This window comes from Rhamphochromis longiceps, linkage group LG18 (genome assembly GCF_057381845.1).
Source record: "Rhamphochromis longiceps isolate RC_006_pf linkage group LG18, R_longiceps_female_GT1.1, whole genome shotgun sequence".
Lineage (NCBI taxonomy): Eukaryota > Metazoa > Chordata > Actinopteri > Cichliformes > Cichlidae > Rhamphochromis > Rhamphochromis longiceps.
This window is the reverse complement of record NC_140574.1, coordinates 21,062,745-21,084,828: the sequence shown is the minus strand read 5'-3', so window position 1 is coordinate 21,084,828 and position 22,084 is coordinate 21,062,745. Positions and strand designations below refer to the sequence as shown.

Genomic DNA, 22,084 nt, shown 5'->3' with positions numbered 1-22,084 from the left:
ACATGCAGAGTGTGAATTGTGAAGGCGGCCTCATCTCGCGGATGCCCTCCTGTCTCGGTGGACTGCCGCAGGCTCTTTGCTTAATATCGCTGAATCTTTTTTCTATTACACAAAATCTCAATGCAAAAAACCAAATGAGTGAAGGTTTTTACCTCTTACTAAGCCGATACAAGGAACGGGAGTGCGATTTTCTGCCGTAGTCGCAGAGAGACAAGCGTTGGCAAACACAAGGGTTCTACTTATGCTGCTTTTAAACTCTAGTAGGTGATTTGATTTGTACTGATTGCTTCCAGTCCCCACCACACCTAATAATAATGTATTGCACATAATCACCCCTCATTTGTGATTGTACCATAATTGTACAACAAGCCTCTGGCAGCAAGATTAACAAATTCACTTGACATGTCCCGTGTGCCCGCACTGCTACAGACTGAGCTTTCCACTGTATTCAATTAATTTGAAGTTCCATAAACGGGGAGTCTCTGATGCATTCTTTACAGAGGAGTACATACAGTACACAGAGCAACATGGGAGCTGCAGGAAGCTATGATCCTGTGACACCTTCTCTACTCTCGCTTTTTCTTCTTGCCAAGTATCTCTACCCCTGCTGGGTCCGAATCCCAAGTCTGAATAAATATATGCTGTGTTCTCGAGGCTAACTTGAAAGCACTGCTGGTCTTTGAACCAGGATGTGCTTCTATAACCTGAATGGACAGTCTCAACAAAAAAAAAGCATTTCATGGATATGGTCACAAATGACGAGCAGAGTAGGTTTTCTGCACTAACCTGCGGCTTTGTGCTACAGCAATTTTGGCAGGCCGTATTTTCTGCTTCCAAGGTTTCAGGCGCTGACACAAGGCTCTTTCAGAAGTGTGCTGTCCCCGTTGAACCCTATGACAGGTTGTCGTAGTGCAGGAGAAGAGAAGGTATCCTGGTGATGTGCACTTAGCTTGGGGAAGAAGCCACTGGGACAATCTGTTGCAGCCAGTGACACTACTGTAGGGTAAGTGTCTGTAAGTAGGTGATGAAGAGTTGGTCTTTTTACTTAATGGAAGTTGTTTTTTTTAAATAGGAGCATCAGCATGTACTAATAATAATGAGTCATTTTAAAAGTACAGGCTCGTAACGGCAAAAGTGATTGTTTGGTTCAAAATTCAAAGAGTTGAATCATTCGTTCAAAGGTGAGCATGGACAATGTCTCAATCTTCCACCTTTTTAGAATAGATTTGGTAAAAATAAGCAAGTATCTATAGCTAGTGGTATATTAGTGAATATTACCTCACCAGGTAACATACACCATTCTTTCCTCGTAGGAAATATTTTTGCCATCATTCAGAAGCTGCGATGGCATTAGCTAAACTGAAGACACTGAAGAAATCCTTAACTGTCATGCTTATTGACTTAATGACAAAGGTTAAACATGTGTGTCTGTGGCCTCTGCAAGTTATTCTGAATATCATTTGACTCCAAAGAGCAGGCCACAGATATAATCAATAGAGGAATGTGTATTAACGTTGAGTTCGCATCCTTCTTCTCAAGTCTGGGAAAATGTAGCCTGTTGCACATGGTGATGACTGCTTAAACATGGCCTGTGGCAATGGTGGTGCATACCATCAGAAATTTTAGCTGACCCTGCATATAAGATTTCTTCTGCAGAGAGAGATCTTACCCAAGGCTTCTGGGCCAGTTTTAATTGTTGAATCACTAAAAGGCCATGTTTAAGTATGCTCATTTCTAGGGGTGATTGGAGAAACTGGCCCAGACTATTACAGAGCAAAGCCAACTATCATTTCAATCCAGTGCATGGAAAAGATCATTTTTAATAAATTTATGTGGTATAGTATACGGTGGACAAAATGCACGCAGACAATAAAGTTAGTATATAATCCTCTCAGTTAAAGCACAGTTACTATACACCAGTGAGAGATAAAAAAAAAAAAGACATTCACATTGAAGGACAGCTGCATTTACGATATGCACTGCAGATGTTTTTGTGTCCTTTATGTAATGAAAGAGTAATTATGTAAATTGTTTTTCCTGCCATTCGCTCTCTCAGTTGTTTGGCTTATGTTTTTTCTAATTCAAAAAGAGAGAGCAGCAATACTATACGTTTCATAGTGGACATGTCCAAACACATATACTGCTTAAATGTAATCTCCAGGATTTGGTGTCTGGATTTAAGGTCCTGCAAAACAGCATTAAGCATATGCAGATGCATGCTCAAAAACACCTAAAGCGTTGGTGAGGCTGAACTCAAATACCTATGAATACAAAAACAAGCTTAAACATTTTTTTTTCCTGAAACGCATTGTTAAGCACCTACACTATTTGTAATAGAAGAAACTGTAATGAGAAATGAAAATCCTGATGAGAAAGTCAGTTCTATAAAGCCAGTTAATCAATCACAGAGAGCCGAAAGGATGCAGTTACCTGAAGCATTGCACAAAATGACTTGATTACAGTTGCTGTTGATATAAAGAGTTGTGAGTTGTTACACTGACGTGAACTGTTTGTAAAATTCGTGACCAAAAGAGATCCGACTGTCACACGCATTTAACACTCACAGACATTCACCTCGTATCTACATATAAAAAGCAGCTGGGATCAATATGGAGACGCAGAGGGTTGTTGGAATGGAAAATCAATGGCCACAAACATTCATTACTGGAAAAATCGGCACAGACAGTTTGTGCTTTTACCGCCTAGGGTCAGGTCAGTGTGTTGCAGTGTCAAAGAGTTCACCTCTGACGCACAAGAATGACTTATCGGTGCGCCACTTTTATCTTCTTCAATAGGCCTTTTTTTTATGTGGGCTTCAGCATTGCTGAAAGGAGCCAAGTTAAAGGCAGTAGGAGATGCAAACACTACAGATCTTTTTTACTCCCAGGTATGAAATATTAAATGGAGTTTTAACGATAGCTGTGTGCACCTCAGCAGGAATCTGACAGCTCTTAAAATACAGGGCAGGGGTTGGAACACAGAGAAATGGAGGGCTAGAGAAATATACAGAATTAAAGCTGAGGGGGTGCATTTTTGTCTGGAGAAATTGAAGTCAGCTCCCCGCTGAAGATTTTGCTTTAATATTGTATAAAAATGCAGCGCGATCATGTGTTTATTATCTGTTCGAGGGGTATGAATGATGCTTCCTACGAAATCCACGTTATTTTGCTGTATGGTGGCTTCGTAATAGCTATTTCATTTAACTGCGTAGATATAATTGGTGCAAGAGGGGAAAAATAGATGTCTAATCCCCATCCTTACTCTCCCTGTCTATCTTCCTTTTCTCTGTCTTCCACATTTTTTTCCTCTTGTCTCTGGATAGCAATCAATAGTTATTATCTGCTGAGTGTCGCAATAGCACTGCACAGAGCCCCCATTCTGAGTTGATGGTGCTTTTTCATTATAGCTGACACTAGTCTAAACAAAGCAGGCCTATTTCCCTGCCACCAGACAAACACAGTCTCCATAATGGCACCAGATAAAAGAGAAGCAGGAGGGAAAATTGAGTTTCACATAATGGGGAATCAGTAACTCGGGACTACTTCTTTTCTCGCTCCATTTTTCCCTTTTCCATGTCTTTCTGTGAAGTATTTGGCTAATACACAAACTGATTGCATGTTAATTTCTTACATCTTGCCACTAGTCTATCCATTCCTCAACAACAATAGCATTTCTTTTTTTTAATCTAATCGTCCACACATCCATTCATACAGTTGTCTGTCTGCCTGTCTGTCTGTCCATCGGTTTGTCCTGCCATTCATCCGACTGTCAGTCGATAGGTGCGTAGGGGGTAAGGTTGTTTTGTTTTGACGGGGTTGTTGTTTCATAAAATAAATAAATGATATCTGCGCAGCAGAGTGGAAAGCATAACGAATGGCAGTTGGAGAAAAGGTAATTTGGGGAGAAGTGCACTGGCTGGCAAAGGAACAGAATGGGTTTTTACTGTGAAGTATAACCAATGCATTACAAAACACATCACCAGAGGTTTATTGAAAAAGCCAAGTACCCCTCATGCCCCTCCTATGAAAATGGCAAACATTATCATGGCCTACATGGTTAGGCACTGAAAGTCACTTTCAGAAAGTCAAGGGAGAAGTTTTTATTGCAGCGGCACAATGAAATGGAGCCCCAGGTGAATGACAGAGCAAGAGGTGGTTAATCTACAACGCAGCTACACGTGTAGATGCAGATAAGTTTCATGACACATGGCGAGGAGTCACTGTTGGAGAGATCCATTGTGATGTTTTATTTACAGACTACAAAATTTTGCTATGCACATGGGACCTCCTACATAAATCAGAAAAATTACAGCAAGGCAAAGCACCACTTAAAATTTGTAGTGGGGTAGCTCACCAGAATTTATCTACTATACTAAAATCATAACCAGCTTACAAAAATGTCACCCTTCTTGGCGTCCAGAATATCACTGAAGACATTTCAGGTTTTATTATTTCTATTTTCTGATTAGTGAAAAATCCCCTGTCACCTACAAGCCACTGAGTGGACTGGGTGACATTTGACAGGCCGCTGAGCCAGCAAAGGCACTAAATGTAGCTTCGGAAAAGTGTTTTATAACCAGCGTTATTTACTTATCATTTATTAGCAGGCTCAGATAATCGTGCATCTAAATGAACTGCAATCCAATGGTAGAAGTAAGTTCTTAGTGTGCAACTGCCAAACCCTAATTTAGATATAAACACAAGAATGACATTTAAAACAAAACCCAAAACCAAAAGAAAAAACATAAACAGCATCAGTTTATATAGGCTACTAATTATAGCCTTACTAAAGAGCACTACCCCCCTCCGTATCTAAATCTTCCACAAGTCTTATCTAGAGTGCTAGTCTAGTTGTACTCTTCTACAATCTACTGTTATCTATTGTTATCGAGTTCTTATCTAGAGTACCTTTACTTGTAACCTCATTTCAAATCAGCTATGACTACTTTAAAAACCACAAAAACACCTGTAATCGACTTTGACTGTTTATTTTGGTTTTTATATGCTCCTGTTCACGCTGACTGTAAATACCTTGGCTAAATATAGCTGAAAGCTGTGTCTTTGAAGATGCAAATTAAAAAGGCAATCAAAGCCAATCATCAGCTTTTAGCAGTGACAGAGTGAAAACCTGTATATGATTGGTCTGTTGTATGATGTTTAAATTATCTCCAAGGATGTTTTTAAGCTGTCAGAGAATAATTTTAGCTCATAAAAAGAGTTTTCGTATGAGTAGAAGGTGACGTTCACTTTCATAAACATCATTGTTTTTGTGTGGCATCACGTTTGCTCTTCTCCAGTTTACATTTTTAGTTTTATTTTGGCTGTTGATTCACACCAACAAGATTAAAATGCTTCTTAACTTTGCTTGAATTTCTCAGGCATTGTTTGCTGCTTATGTCTGCTTTCCCCTCAAATTTCATCCATACTTTGAATAAAGAAGAGACATCAACTGAGCATAATCGGTGCTACACAGGCTGCACTACACTGTGTTCTCTGTGCTGTTCATTTGGATCAATTGAATGTACCTGCTATAACCAGTGACTGGAAACAAGTCTGGGTGGATAAAATTATTGCATAGAAGCAGAGGGGCTTCAATTTGCTCTTAAAATGTTATGGTGAAGCAAGAGGAGTCCTTTGGTGTAAAACGGAGTGCAAGGGGAATGGCTGACAGACTTTCAGGCATTACCTGAAGCCACGAAAAAGTGGCTTTATTAAAAATGAGTTATTTTTGCTATTACATTGTTCTAATACATACTTGATAGGACAAAGCAAATTGCTGCCTTTTTGTTCATAGAAAGCTTGTTTTAATAACATAGTTATAACATAGTTATGCATTAATATAGTTTTTCAAAAAAAGCCATGACCATAAAGGATTAGTAGCAAAGTAGTAGAATTTCACCTGTTAAAACCAAAAAGACATATCTATTTAGAATTTGGTCTCCCAGTAGTTTTCTTCCGACATCTTGTACTTGAGCATTTGCACAGGACCCCTGACTACCTCTCCTCTCTCTTCATCGACCTGACTATGCAACTTAAATTTCAATTTGTCGAAGAGAAACAAATCCGGTGGTCCTCCTTGGGCTCTCGTACTCTGGGGCCTCTGGATGTCTGGGGCCTGGATCTCCTCCATGCCTGCTTCATGCCCTGGGGGACAGGGCTATGGCTTTCTACATCCTCTTGCAGACCATTACATGTGGAAACCATTTGAATACAAGCGCGCTGATCCACACAGGTATGCACACGGGTGTTCACTGTTCGTAGACTTAAATTACACTTTTCTTGGCTGCTACTTCAAAGCACATTGTGCGCTGTCTGTCCTGCGTGCTGCACAACAACATTGAATATTTAGTATTTACTGCTGTTTACACTTAGCTAGATTAATGCGATGGTGTTGTGTTTAGTATGTTGCTTTGGTTTTTTTTTTTGCTTGTTTTCTATTCTTTCTCTCTCAACAGGTGATCCAGGAGATTTTTTTCCCTTTCTCACTGTCCCTCTCCCCTTCTGTTTTTCTTTTCCTTCCTCTTTCTTTCTCCCTTTCCTATCCCTCACTCATGCCTGTTCCATCTGTAACAACTGAAAATAAAATAAAATAAAAAGGTCGATCAAATGGACCAATACGGCAATGTCATGATGATCCATTTGGCAAAATCCATTGGGTATCCTTGTTGGTCTTCAGACAACAATTCTGACGGCTAAAGAACCAAATGGGACAGGCAAAAAAGGAAAAGAAAAAAAAAATTTGTCGAAGAGAACAAATTGTGATGTGAGTGAGTCTTCCTCCTGGGAGTGAGTCTTCCTCCTTGTGTAGAGCTGCACAAGGAGATGACCTTGAAGGGGAGAGCTGCCAAATTTAAAACACATATAACATTTTAAGGGAGAGATCGTATATATCTTTCTGATAGTACCTGATACATACAATCTTAATATTGCAATGAACCACTGATTGAGATGAGGCTGTCAACACTACATTTCATTTTAAAATACTTTTTGGAGACTATTACCAATAGCTGCACTTTGTGCTTGTTCCGACATGTACCTGATCATGATCCTCTAGGCTCCATCGAAAATATGACTGTTTCTGGGGAAAAACTAAAGTGGAGGCAATGGAGACATTGTTATAGAGCCACAATACCCCATGTCTTTCATACATGTACAATGTTTGCCCCTCCACGCTGATGATCAGAGTACAAGAGTGATCTCCCTATTTGTTTGAAATCCACATTCCCTGACACAATATGAAATTCTCTTGCTGGGTAATAGCCCTATTATTTGCTGAATATTGCATTAAACTACTTTAGTTGCCATTGTGTTGTGTGCCTGGGAGAGCGCATGAGCTCCACTACATGAATGGGTGTTTTCGTGCCGTTCTGATGCAGTGTTTATGTGTTTAACAAGTGTTTACTTCAGGCAGAGATATCCTCTAGGAGCTATAGGTAATGTGCTGGTAATCTCAGCAGCAAAAATAAATAGTGTAATGATGATAAGATTAGCTGTAGCCCTGTGTTTGTTGACTGGCTAAAGAGAAGGAAGGGTAGCATCTGGAAAGAGTAATGGAAGAATCCCACTATCAGCTGTACTTGCAAAGATAAATGTGCTGTAGGTAGCTTTGTATATATATTACAAATTAAAGGGAGCAAATGCATGAAGTTGACCTTTCAGTGGATTATGATCACATTATATTCAATATTTTGCTATGAGTGTCATGGGTTTAAGGAGTAATGCAATGAGATGAATTTTGTGGAAATGTTATTAAGAGTAAATACGAAGTCGGGGTCTATAATAAGCTGCAAACTTAGAGATTTGCATAAAGAGTTGTAAACATCTGAATGATAAAGCAAGTCGCAGTCGCTTATAACTGTTAAGGAATATTAGAAAAAACGATGATTACATGATGACTTTTTAGTTTTTGTCAGTACTGCATGAAAATGTTCATTCAAATTCAAGACATGCACATTTAGGTGAATATGTCCTTACCCTCCGTTGGTTATTCGTGATTATTCTTCACCACAGTTTGACAATAGTCTTGTCACAGGACTACGGAGAACAACAAGAAGGAATAAAACACAAAAATTAAATATCACAGTTTTTACAATTCAGCAGTTAAGTCTTTCATAACTGCTGCCTTCTACTGAATGGGAAAGTTAAACCTCTCTTTGAAGTTAAAGGAGGAATCCTCAGATGTACACGCTACACACTGCCACACTATATCACATTTATGGGTTCATTTGCAGTATCAAATAAGTAGGCCGGGGGAGAAGATAACCTCCAAAATACTACGACAAGCAATTTTTTTTTTTGTGTGTTAATCTGCCAAAAGTCTACATACAGTGCAATGCATTTTTTTCTTTATCAGTTTATTGTGTCTACAGTCATTGCACAAACTGATTTGTAAACACATCTCAAACCACACAGTTCTTTCGATTCTTCATGCATTGGTGTTCTCTGTCTCTCTCTCCTCCTCTCTCACATACACACACACACACACATAAAAACACACAGGCATACAATTCACACCATTCAAAGACACAAGGGATGGTCACCTTCCTGCTCAGTGGGATGCTTTCTGCACCTGAGAAAACAATGCTGAAATATTGGCATTCAGAGAGCAGAAAGAAGCCAAAGGCCAGGGAGAGGGCACCTAACCAGAGAGATAGAAATGAAATGATTTCTTGGAGTACAGACAGCAGGGGTAAAAAAAAAATGTAAGTGTGAATAATTGATGAAATGTTTTTGCTTTCATGGTCATCCATTTGAGAGCAAAGGAGAATTCCCACAATTATTGCATAAAGATATTAATGCAACCAAAGAAATCAATACATATGATGCACATATTACGGCACATATCGTATCTGATAATGCACGTTCATATTCAGTGGCACAAATACTCACTTTACACATCTCTTTTAAAGACTATCTGAACATTTTTACTAGGCTTCTTATATCGCAAAAAGAATGAAAATCTAAAAGAATAAAAATACCTATAGGCCACATGATATAAATTTACAGATAAATTTGCAACTTAGCAAGTCCTTTCCTATCGCATTAATTTTACCTCTCTCTGTCTCCTCATTGAGACTGCACTTCTCCATGACGGGTGATAGCAGACTGTGAGGCCTGGTTACTAGTTGCTGCTGGTACTACTGTTGACGGTGCAGTAGCTGCAGCAGCCCAGACAGCTAACATGTTGGTTAAATTGACACATTTTGCTGCAACTAGTTTTAGTTTCTTTTTCTGTCTTAGTTGGATCAGGTGACCCTAAATCCTGCCTTAGTAATAGGCCTAGGCTGCTAAGTGATTCCCATTATGTGGTGAACGTGTCTTCTTCAGTCACCTTTTTCACTCACTATGTGTTTATCTCTCTCTTTTCCACAGTGTTCTGTCTTTCTCGCCTTACTGGTCACAGAAAATAGTTGCCCCTCCTTGAGGCTGGCTCTGCCAGTTTTTCCTCTCCACTGTCGCCAAGTGCTTGCTCATAGTGGATCTGATTGTTGGGGCTTTCTCTGTAATATTGTCTGGTCTTTTCTTTACAAAATAAAGTGCTTCAAGACAAGTGTTGCTGTGGTGCTATTTTAAAAAAAATAATTGGACTGAATTGTTTTTACTCTTTATGTCACTATAGTATCTTACTATTTTAACTTTTGGGTTTGTAGTAACAGATAACGTTTGTGATATCTTGTGTTTTACACCTCGTTTATTAGTACTAGCTGTAGTCTCTATTAGTCTTCTATAGTTATTTCCTGTTTCACTTTGAAGGTCTTTTTTCTGTCTTGTATCAGGCAGGACTCGAGCACATTGCTTGAACACCTGATGAGGCATTAGCTTTGCCACAGGAATAATAAATCCCAACAAGTCAAAAGAGCTGAGCTTTAGTTAGCAGGTAGCATTAGCAAAGCTGGCTGGTAGCAACTGGTTCATAACTTTCATTGCAATTCACTGGAACATTTTGATGCCAAACTGCAAAAGCAATCACGTTGTTCTCTCAGGATTTGCATTGTATGATTTCATTGGCTAATAACTGCACTTGAACATTTGAATAAACATGATTTGATAGGCTGATGCTTGCCTATGTCACCCCATTCAAAACGAATGAGAAGTCAGGCATGCATCCATGTGATTCCTGCCTTATGCTTCCTGTTGGTCTCTCCCTTATTGTCCTGATTGTCTTCAACTGTGTGATTGCTTTAATCTGTCTGTCCGCATGCTCCTAATCAGTCTAGTGTGTATAAATAGCCTGTCTCGCTCTTTGTCCTTGTCGAGTTCTTTGATAATGTTCCATGTCATATTGGTGATGTGCCCTGTTTTTTGTTTGTTTTTAACTTTTTATGTTTAGTTAAATATTAGTTTCATGGTGTTTCCTTTATAATCTGTAGCTTTTGCTAATTTATAGACTTCCCAACAGTCTATATTGAGGTTGGTTATTGCTTTTTCCTTTTGCAATTGTTGACTTTTAAAAGCCTATATGACATTTTTTACAATTCACAATTCATTAACCACACAGAGAAGGAATCGTTTAAATATGTTATGTTATGTGTCATATCGTGCTGTGTTATATGTAGTGCCGACGTAGGACAGTTTTCCAATTTCATTGTACTACTGTACTATGTATGACTGTGCAATGACAATAAAGAGTTATCTTATCTTAAATATGTTTATTTAAGCAAACAGTATGATTAGAGTTCCTCATGACTGGGCCAAGTGTCCTCTTTTTTGGAAATCAAAATATGGTCACCCTAGGTTAGTTGTGAGTTTATTTAGTCTTGACTTGGGAATAGTAGAGTTTTTACTTCCATAGCTAGATCAGGTTCATTTATTTATTTATTTTTTTGGTTGTTGTTTTTTGGTTTTGTTTTAGAACGTTAGCCTAAACAGCATGGGAGACTGACGTGAGTGTAACATTTTAGCCACTGCAAATACTCTTCATCTCTCAGGTTGTCATAGTACTGTAACCCTGCCAGCAGCAGTCATTGTTAAATAAACGTACAATCAGTGGCCTTTTTGTGTAAGTGTCAAGTTTCACCAAGAGTGCAGAATTGCTGAAAACGCATGCCAATGTTTTCACTAGCTTTAATTATTCATTAAAAATGTGTTGTCTGTTTGTCCTGATAAGCTGCAGACTCATTCGTTTTTTGTGTCGTCATGTGAGCATAGCTAGCTGCGCTGTAGAGAGTGCTTTTAACGTTCCATAGTCGATGTTCTTTTCCATGAAAATTACAACTTTTATTTTCCTATTTTATGACTGTTGCAATGGAAAAAAATGAAGTAACCCCCCCTCCCAAAAAACAACTTAATTTTGAATTTTAATGCCAAAACATTTCACGTTCTTTCCCTTCCTGTCAATTGTCCTTCACCAAGTTATATCAGTAAAGTCTTCCCTCCGTAAGTGCTTCCCGTGGCTTTAACTTTCAGACAAAAAGGCAAAAGTTTAGAAATCCAGAGTTAAAGCTCTTCCAACAATCAAGCTTGTTAGCAGCAGTGCATGGGGTTTAAATTGGCAGCTCAGAGGTGACAGGTGTGTGGTCCTGCATTGCCTGTATTTGTATTCTTCTCACTTTATTTAAGAGGATATGTGTGTAGCAGGGAGCAGAGGGATAACAAAAGACAGTCTAATAAATTAGGCTTTCTAGGGCTTTGCTTTGCTTTCTACATCCTAATCAGATACAACCATAATTCTCCTCTGCCAAAAACACATAAGGAGGCCACCCTAATGAAGAGCGGGGTACAGCCATGTCAGCCCACTGAGGAGACAGCGAGAGCCAGTACTAGTTTCTTCTCCAACATTTCCACTTCTCAAATACTGAACAGGAAGATTTGATGTTGGAAATGCTCAAGCCTACTGTCACATCTTCCCCAGCGGTGATGAAATGGCTGTTTTGACAGCAATGTAAACCTCTGGCCAATCCTCTCATGTAATGATCTGACAGTTGTGACCTTCATAGGAACCTGTCCAGTGACCCCGCAGGTGGAAAGCTGAGGCTGCACTGGTATTAGTAGACAGACGCCTCTTCAGGGAATGGGGCAGATATAAGAGAAAATGTTTGGCACACGGGAGAGAGCAGCTTGGAGACACAGTAATTTGTCTGCTTGTGAGGCTGGTGAGCAGAGTCAGGGTCGCACAGGGGTAAGGCCAGAGTGTATACTAACAGCACATGATGAGCGTGTGCTGCTACTGGAGCGTAAAGTCACAGTGCACGGTGAAAATAACCAATGCTGAACTCCAATTTTGGCTTATTTAGAAGGAACACAGAAACTCTCAGCTTGCTTTTTTCCCTTTCTGAGTCACTTCTTGACCTTTACTTAAAAGCATCGCAGGTGTCAGTGTAGGTCCACAAAAGACAGTTCAAACATAGCTGCAGATTATTGAATTTTTTTCTCTCTCAAACACACTTTTTCGTCCCTAAAATTCACATTTTTATAGCTGTATACTTTTGGAGAGTGAGATTATTTTCCTGTCATGTATAACACTTAATTAGTCTTGTCCACTCTACAGAGAAGTCACTTAATAGATGTTTTGGCTTTTGCTGTGAAGACCAGAGGTGTATTCAGGGGCCCATGGCACTGTTCCGTTTACCATACTGTGAATGTAATTAAATCCAAGAGCTGCCAGTATTTACTGGCAAGGGGGGCAGCCTCTCTGCGCTTCTCAAACAGCCCTCCATCTGTCTGATTGGATTGTGGACCCAGGCTGTACCAGACATGACACAGGCACTGGAGAAGGATTCCAGACTGAGATCCCCAACCAACCTCATGCTGTTTTTAATACATTATAACCTAGCCAGGGGGATTCAGAGGCAGAAGCTAAAAAGCACTGTGTTTGTTTGTATACATGGATGTGATGAGAGCACATATACTCACTCAAAGTAAGTACAGAGGATTTGTGTCTTCGCTGTTTTTTCTTTTCTTAAAAGACTAGCAAAGCTTTGACATATAGCGGATACACTGTGCACTATAAAACGTTTAGTGTCAGCACAGTACTGAAAGGGGCAAAGGCACACAGATTCACTGTCTAGTGGGTTTAATGACTGTGATACAAAGATCCGATTGGAAAACCACAGCATGAGACACAGATCATATTTTAATTGATTCCTTGACAATATAATACATATTGGAGATTTACCCAGCACTGTGACTGGAGAGGTTGATCAAACAGTCTTGGATGCCAAACCACAGTATCTTTACCACTTTAAGAAAGTGCTTATTTTAACTGATGATGTTTTTTGTAATGGATGTTTTGACTTGTTTCTTTTATCTAGTCTTTAGGCCCTGTGGCCATTTAGCTGTGAAAAATCAAGTGTGTCAGATATTTGTATGAATTTAGATTTTCTGATTGGAAGCCCTTAAACTAAATTACACTGAGTAAGAATCAACATTCAATTTCCAGCAGTTTGAAAATGCAGTTTGACTCTATTGCCTTTCCGGGGTTTGTAAATCCATATGGATTTCCACTGCTGAGTGCGCCTCGTGTCACTCCCTCTAGCTATCTACCGCTTCACAATCTAAACATAACTAGTCTACGAGTACTGTGGCATCTCTTAATATGATATATATAAAACCTCTGTCTGTTTGTTTGTTTATGAACTCCTACACAATCTATATTTGAGCAACTAAAATTGGCACAAAGGTACATTTTAGGTCCCTGCAGAGCCATTGAACGGAAGAGTTGTGTCATCACGGCTGACTCCAATGGATAATTTTTTACAGCAATGGCTGATCATGGAGCCTTGCAATAGTTGAGAAACTTAGCAACATAGAGTAGCTACACAACAGAGATATAGCAGCACAGAAGTTTGAGATGCATTTTTAAAAGGTAGCAGGTTAATTAAAACACCTCTGTATGTTATCAGCACACATTTCATCTGCCCGCTAAGCAAGCTAGCTATTTGAGGGCTACATGACCCATGTGATGACACAAAATTCTGAACCCCCGCTGACGCGACTCTGACTTACTCAAGGGCTCAGGGTTCTATAATAGATGCTATGGTGTTATCATGTTGCCTGGCAACCAGATACCAACAGGCTATAATGACCCATTTTTAGCATTTACGCAGCTTTAACACCTTTAAAAAAAACAAAAGAAACATTGTTTCAGTTTTATTTCACACCAGTAACATCTCATTTCTAGCCACAAAACCTTAACTATGAATGATCTTATTATGTTACCTAGCAACCAACTAACAACAAACTAAAATCACAGAGTAAAACAAAATACTATAGTCAAAACATATACAGTGCATGCATTTATGTAGTAAGGAAATCTAACACATTTTGCCACAGGTGTCAGGTACATTGTTTTTTGTCTCTAAATGTAGTCATCACTTAGGTGAGACAAAGGCCTGATGTTTGAAGCGTGTCTTCAATAGAATCACGTGGGACTCTGGGTTGTAGGATCTTCTTTGGAGTGTGAAATAACTTTGCCACTTTTCCATTTTCTGCTGATTAGACCCTGTTACCTCCTGTTCCTTGGACAGTTGTTCTTCGTGAGTACAAAGACTATCAGAACAGTATGTCCTTGTCAAGAGCTCTGCATGGAGGCACCAGTCTTGCTTATTACTTCTTTATGTGAAAACAACAAAAAAAGGGAAAAAAAGTGGAAAAAAGGAAAAACTGGAAAGGAGTCAAGGCTGAAGCAGAGAGACACCCTCTGATTATGGCAGTTAGAGCTTATTGTATGTGGGGGAAAGGTAGTGATTGAGGTGGGGGCAAGTCCTTGGAAGTCAGAGCTGGAGTGACTGAATGAAAACAATGACAGTTATGATGAGGTCTTCTTGATGTGGCCTCTGTGCTGAGCCAGCAGGGCCAGAGATGGAGCTGTGGGAGAGGGAAAAAGAGTCTCCTGTGGAGACACTGATCAAATGCGGTGTTCAGAATAGCAATGTCGTACAAAGAAAGGACAAATACAGATATAGCCTTTGGTCTGAGTTTCAGGAAAGAGGGAAAAGAAAGAAAAGGAAATGCCAGACAGCAAAAAGGTTTGTGTATGACGATGTTCCTTTAAGACAGTGAAAAAGCAAGATGTATTTGTAAAATTATAAAGCCATTTCTGGGTTTTCGATTTGTTGCTATCTTTCGTTGTGCTGCACTCATGTACACACTCAGTTCAATCATAGAAAAACTTCAGTCTTCTTTGTAGGTTCAGTCTGGGTTAAATCATTTTCTTCTCCCAAGTCGCCAAGGTTGCAGCAAAGCATGGCCATCACTGTTTATTCAGCTGTTGTTCAGATGTGATTCTTTTCACTTCAGCCGATTTCCAACTCTTAGTTGCGAATAATGAGTATTAATATTTTTTGGCTGTCTTTTCTGATTGTGCATTGGGGTTTCATTTCATTTCAGTTAGATTACCCATTAGAGGGCACTCTTTATCCTTATACCCTTAAGCCATATCACCATAATGCTTTCTCCCCTTTTCAAATCTTTCATCTTTGTTTTTCAACCATCATTTTATTCATTTGGTGCTATATCCCTCTTACTGGATCTTCTATTCTTGCTGCTTTTGTCACTGTCTTCCCCCCTCCCTGTTTAGAGCCTTTCCCTTTTTTTTCTCTTTATCTTACTCCCCATCATGCCATAAGGACTCTCTCCACCAGCTCTCCATTCAACCAAATGTCGGCATTCATCACATCATCCAGGAACAGCTCAACATGGCTACAGAAATGGAATGTAATATGCAGCTTCTATGTAATTTTTCACAACTGAAAAAAAAAATCCTGAAATGAAATGAGATGAAATGGTAGCAGTGTGGGACTCCTCAGACAAACTCTTATAAAAAAATACATCTTATCAGCATTTCCAGATATAAATCCATGAGGTAACTGTAGACTCTTCTTTGTAGTCTGAGCTAAAGGAAAATAACCCATCAGAAGACTAATAACATTTTGTTTCTTTCAATTAAATATGCATTGCCATGATTTTAGATCTCATTTTTATTTTTCACTGGTTTCTGCTGCAAAATCACTGAATGTGTCACATATGTGTAATCTACAGTCTGTGGGACACAGTGGAGAAGTTATTATTCTGCTGACCATTTTAATAGTTTGTGAGCAAGTGAAAGAGAACTGTGAAATTTCTCTAAAATAATTTTCTTGTTGTTAAACCAATGTGGGTTTGATACAATGTAGAATTTAATAAAATTTGTAATTTTAGACCAGTTATACTAAATTTCTAAGATAATTTATATATAAGAATATTATGGGGGAAGGAATCCTGAAAGTTGAACTGAAAAGCTTCCACAGAATTTTTTTTTAAAGTAAAAATAATACTTGATGCACTATGATAGTGTCATTAAATTCCAGAATTAACACAGAGGGGCGTTTAATTGAAATGGAGCAAATTTTGAAAGCTAGCTCAGATTGATCATTTTAGCTGCCCAACATAAATACACATCATGAAAACACCTCTCTAACGCTTATGTGATAAATAATTTCAAACATGCTGTCTGACAGAAATATTACATTTTTAATACACACAAGTACCCACGTTATTTATGTTCTTTATTTGATTTTGTTGCTGATATCATTTATTTCTTGTAGAAAGTCACATTTACTTTAGATGAATAACATCCTGCTGCTTCTATCAACAATTTCACAATCAATAAACATTAATGACCAGGTTCCACTATGAGCCCATTCCACGGTGCTATAAGTTAATCAAATAAAATTTTAAAGAACCTTGGAGGTTCTTTATGATGTTTGCTAGCAACGTCTAATCTGACCTTCATGGTCTCGAGTGTAATCATTGTTTTACAGCTTGTCGTAAACTCTCTGAATTTATTTTCATAAAGGCATTCCTTGATTTTTGGACAAGGAATGCCTTGAGTGCTTTTGACTTGGTTAGATGCTGTGAAGTTGTTTTTCTTAACCATGGAAATAATTCTGTCATCATGCACTTTCCTTGTCTTCTCTGGTCTTTCAGGCCTTTGGTGTTGAAAGTGCATTCCTTCTTTTTAACAGTGTCTGTCTCTATCTGATGGGTTTATTTGGGGTTTTCCCTCACTTGCACCAATATGTCTTTTTACATTACACTGTAAAGCTATTAAATTCAAATTCAACACTTTTAATTAAACTCAGATATTATGTCTCCTTCATTTGTCATGAAATTACTGTCCCATTAATGTTAAACCTCTGAAAACGAGGGAGTGTTTATAAAAGAAAAATGCTGTAAATGCCATGCTAAATTTTTGTAAAAGCTCCTTGAATTAAAGATGAAAGTCTGCACGTCACTCACATATTGATTGTTTGATTTACTGTCCACTATGACGGTGTACAGAGGAAAAACTACAAAAAGTGTGTCTTTGTCCCAAACATTATGCAGGGCACTGTAGATTTGTATGTCAACTGTGATTTTTTTCAGCAATCATGGTCAGGATTTAAAAAGAAAACAGTGATCTAAACTTAGTTGAAGGATAGGTTTTGTATTTGGTTTTATGGACAGAAAGATTTGTCCAGTGAGAAAAAAAGCTTGCATTTGTTCACAGATATTGGTTGATAATAAAAAAAGGCCAACACCACTAAAGGCTCGTTGTGTCTTTACGCAGTTTTAAACAATAAAGCTATTTAAGTACAACTGTTTAATAGTCCACTGTGTCAGTTTCAAGGAGTGCCTTTCACAAGCGTGAAACGGACACGCGTGCAGTTGCAGTAAGTTGTAGTAAGCTGAGGTACCAGCAGACAGAGATATTTTGTTTGAAGCCAACTTAAAAATAATCATGAGAAAATACTTTAAAGGACATTACTGACACATTTACATGTAAATAAATATCTTAATTTAAATGAGCCCAGAAGGTACTTCCTTGGTTCCTCCCGACTTCTTAGCTTTAAATCTATTATCTCCGCCTGCTGGTAATGCAACCTCAGCATGCGTGTCTATTTCTTTCTTTCAAGAGACGAGGCATGGCACTATTTTTTGTTTTTTGATAGCAGACTGCTCGCTTACTCATTGGCTCCACTTGCTGTTGGCCATATTTGAACCATGCTTGGTATATTGCAAATTAGAATAACTGTGTTCATGAAGTTGCATGTTTTCATATAGCGTGCTTTCAAAGCACGTCGTCAATTTTTTGTCTTTCATGTCTGGCCACATGTCTCTTTTTAGATGTTTGGGATACGTGCTGACTTCACAAGACTCATTCCTAAAAACGCAACACTCAGCCGTAGCTTACAAATCTGGATACATGGAAGTTATAAACACAGTTTGATGTGTCCAAGGCCTGACGTGTGAGCTTTGTGGCTTTCAAGTGTTTTTTATTCTGCATTCTTTCAACAAAAAATAGAGGAAAATATGGCAAAAAATATGTATGTCAAGGTTGTCTTTGAATAGCAAGGTAGGAATTAAACATTGCATCGCATCAGCAAGACCACTTTCATTGTGAGATAAAACCCATCAAGCTGTTATTGAGCACATACAGTGTGAGGATAAAAGAACAATAACATGTAATGAAGCAACACTTCTTTCCTTATCTTCACATCAAAAAGCATGGGCTGAGACAAAGCACACCGCTTGCATCATTAAAGCAAATTTTCATCATGTGAACAGTGAATTAACTCATTTCAACATGACCTCTGAATTAATTAACATACAATTAACACAATTAAATCATAGGCATTACATAGAAGGTCCACATAAAGTCCATATAAATATAGATGTCTTCAAGCGACTGTGGATATGACGAAAGGTTATTAACACCATGCAGGCAATCCTTTGATAATTTAACAGTAAAAGTTTATTAAATAGAACCTAAAAGCTTTACATTAACTCACGTGTGACTATGTTATATATGAAACATTTACCACATGCATGAGTCCTACACAGCGTTAGATTTGACAATAGGACATCATAATAATGGTGAGCAAATATACTATGTAAAAGGATGGCATACACATAGAGCTCAGTGGGAAATCTGCTAACCTAGGTTTTTCTGTATATAATAGACATGATATGCCACTGGCACATCCTTGGGCATTTCCTGAAGCAAATGCAAGCTCAGTGAAATATATTTTGGAGCTCTTAATGATTCTTAGAAAAACAGTGTCTACCTCATTGCCATTTAGATGTTGCTGCATTCATCATAAAGTCGTTCAAAAGAGCATCTTATCTTAAACATTTTCAAGGGTACTTTTTGCCAGACTGTTGAAACAAAGGGAACGAATGTGGCTGTAATCTGCTTTTTTTCTTTTTTTGCAGGTGTGTCTATCTCTGTGGTCCCTCGAGATGAGAGGAACTCAAATGCATTCTGAAGAGTTCTTTTATTTCTCCTGTAATGAGCCGATAGCTAGTGGGTAGCTGTTGTCTCCTGCTGTGTCTTATTCTGTATTGATAGTTTCCCTTTCAAACACACCTCATCCACCCCCTGTGGCCTGCAGTGCTAGGTTTCCACTGTGCTTCATAGTTTGCTTGACACTAACTCTAATCTTTAGACGCCGCAAGCAAAGCTGCAGAGATCCCTTTTCAAAAGACAAGGGCAGGTTGTCTTGATAGAATATGACATACTGTATGTCTGAAAATAGGTTCCTGTTATGTTGATATGACTCTTCCCGAGGCACTCAATTGACAACCCGCAGCGGGTGACCACCGATTAATCTCTCCACCAAACTGACATTCAACCAGCAGTCTGGCAAAAGGACTCTTCAGATGGGTATCGAAGAGTGAGAATTAGTGAAGAGAAAGCCAGTGAATGCTAATATTGTTTCTGCCCAGGGTTCAGCACTACAAGTAAAGTGATACCATGCCATATGCAAAAGGAAAATCTATTTCTTTTCTCTTTTCTCTCTCTTTTTTTTTTTGCATTAGTGATATGCTGCATATGTTCAGTGTTGCTCAGCTCTGTTCATAACTGCAGGATTGTCATTGTTCAGACGGAAACCTTACTCATTATCCTGGCTAGAAACAAACAAGGATTAACAAAAAGGCCTGTTTTACAGAAGAACAGCTAATCTTCCAATTATATCTTATCCACATTTTGTCTTTACAGAAAATGTTATCAGTTGTGGGTTGGGTGCTAATTAGAACTAATTAGTTTCCTCCATCCAAAATTGTAAACAACACAGTATTAGACAAAGCCCGACTAAAAGTAAAACGCTGTGTGAAAACTGATTTGCCCTGAAACCCCAGGCATGCGTGTGGCTGCGGGGACTCAATTTGATTTTGTTCCTTTGGAATAGATCGGTTTATAAACCTGAGCTGACCTGGCTATTAGTAAGGAGTACAACGTTTATTTATTTATTTATTCATTCATTCATTTTTATTACTATTGGTGATATGTACTCCATCTAGCAGGAGTAATTAACAAAGGTGCATTAGCCTAATGAGTCCCCTTGCTGAACCTCATGAGAAAAATTAAGTCTGCTGGGTCTGTGGTATACTTCACCTTCATCTTTGTGGAGCTGGTGGGAGAGCTTATTGATTATCTCCTGCTGTTTCTCTCAAGTCTAAGAAAGCCCCATCAAGGAAGTATCCAGCTCCAGCCTACCTTATTAAGGTTCAAAGAAGTGAAGCGTTTTATGTTGTCTCAAAGGAGCGACAAATAAATTCCGATGGTGTTACACCCCGGCCTAGGCAACCGGAGTGCAACACGAAAAAAAGTAAAAATAAAGAAAAAAAAAAAACACAAAAAACCCCCACTAAAGCTCACCACCAAAATCCCAAAACGAAAGTATCGACAAATCTATTTTACAGCTATTTACAACAAACTATTTATTTACAACAAAACACCAAACTATTTACAACACGGGGGAGATCGCGACCATGACACACTGAAACACAGGGTTTAAATACATAGAGGGAGCAATCAGGAAAATGGACAACAGGAGGGAAACACAGCTGGGGCAAATTAGAACTGACGAGACAGGGAAACGTAATCTGAAAACACTAAGATAACACAGACTTTCAAAGTAAAACAGGAAACACATAACAGTCACGCCAAAAACAACACACCGACAACACCGAAACGTAACAGTTCCCCCCACCCAAAAATCAAACATTTAACACCAAGTGAAAAGTTTGATCCAGACAGACGAAGCCGATGAAGGCTGGAGCGGTCCCACTGACCCTCCAGCAGACAACGAAGGCTGGAGCGGTCTTACGGACCATCCAGCGAAGGCGGATGAAGGCTGGAGCGGTCCCACGGACCCTCCAGCGACGACAAAGGCTGGGGCGGTCCCACGGACCCTCCCCTCAGCGAAGGCAGACAAAGCTGATGAAGGCTGGAGCGGTCCCACTGACCCTCCAGCAGACGACGAAGGCTGGAGCGGTCCCTCGGACCCTCCAGCGAAGGTGGATGAAGGCTGGAGCGGTCCCACAGACCCTCCAGCGAAGGCAGATGGAGGCTGGAGCGGTCCCACGGACCCTCCAGCGACGACAAAGGCTGGAGCGGTCCCTCGGACCCTCCAGCGAAGGCGGATGAAGGCTGGAGCGGTCCCACAGACCCTCCAGCGAAGGCAGATGAAGGCTGGAGCGGTCCCTCGGACCCTCCAGCGGAGACGGACGGCTGAAGCGAAGGCAGACGAAGCTGATGACGGCTGGAGCGGCCCCACCGACCCTCCAGCAGACGACGAAGGCTGGAGCGGTCCCACGGACCATCCAGCGAAGGCGGATGAAGGCTGGAGTGGTCCCTCGGACCCTTCAGCGAAGGCGAATGAAGGCTGGAGCGGTCCCACGGACCCTCCAGCAGACGACAAAGGCTGGGGCGGTCCCCGGACCCCCCAGCGAAGGCAATCCCGGACGAGCCCCCATATGTTACACCCCGGCCTAGGCAACCGGAGTGCAACATGAAAAAAAGTAAAAATAAAGAAAAAAAAACACAAAAAACCCCCACTAAAGCTCACCACCAAAATCCCAAAACGAAAGTATCGACAAATCTATTTTACAGCTATTTACAACAAACTATTTATTTACAACAAAACACCAAACTATTTACAACACGGGGGAGATCGCGACCATGACACACTGAAACACAGGGTTTAAATACATAGAGGGAGCAATCAGGAAAATGGACAACAGGAGGGAAACACAGCTGGGGCAAATTAGAACTGACGAGACAGGGAAACGTAATCTGAAAACACTAAGATAACACAGACTTTCAAAGTAAAACAGGAAAC

At 39.6% G+C, this 22,084-nt stretch overlaps 1 long non-coding RNA gene across 1 annotated transcript; it reads right to left on the bottom strand.

Annotated features, from left to right (window-relative positions):
• Positions 1-5,745: 5,745 nt before the first annotated feature.
• LOC146648180 (uncharacterized) lies at positions 5,746-21,095 on the bottom strand. Its single transcript, XR_014908474.1, has 3 exons — positions 9,052-21,095; positions 8,540-8,637; positions 5,746-8,033 (listed from the first exon to the last, which is right to left on the bottom strand). It is a non-coding gene; the product is annotated as an uncharacterized LOC146648180 (long non-coding RNA).
• Positions 21,096-22,084: the final 989 nt, after the last annotated feature.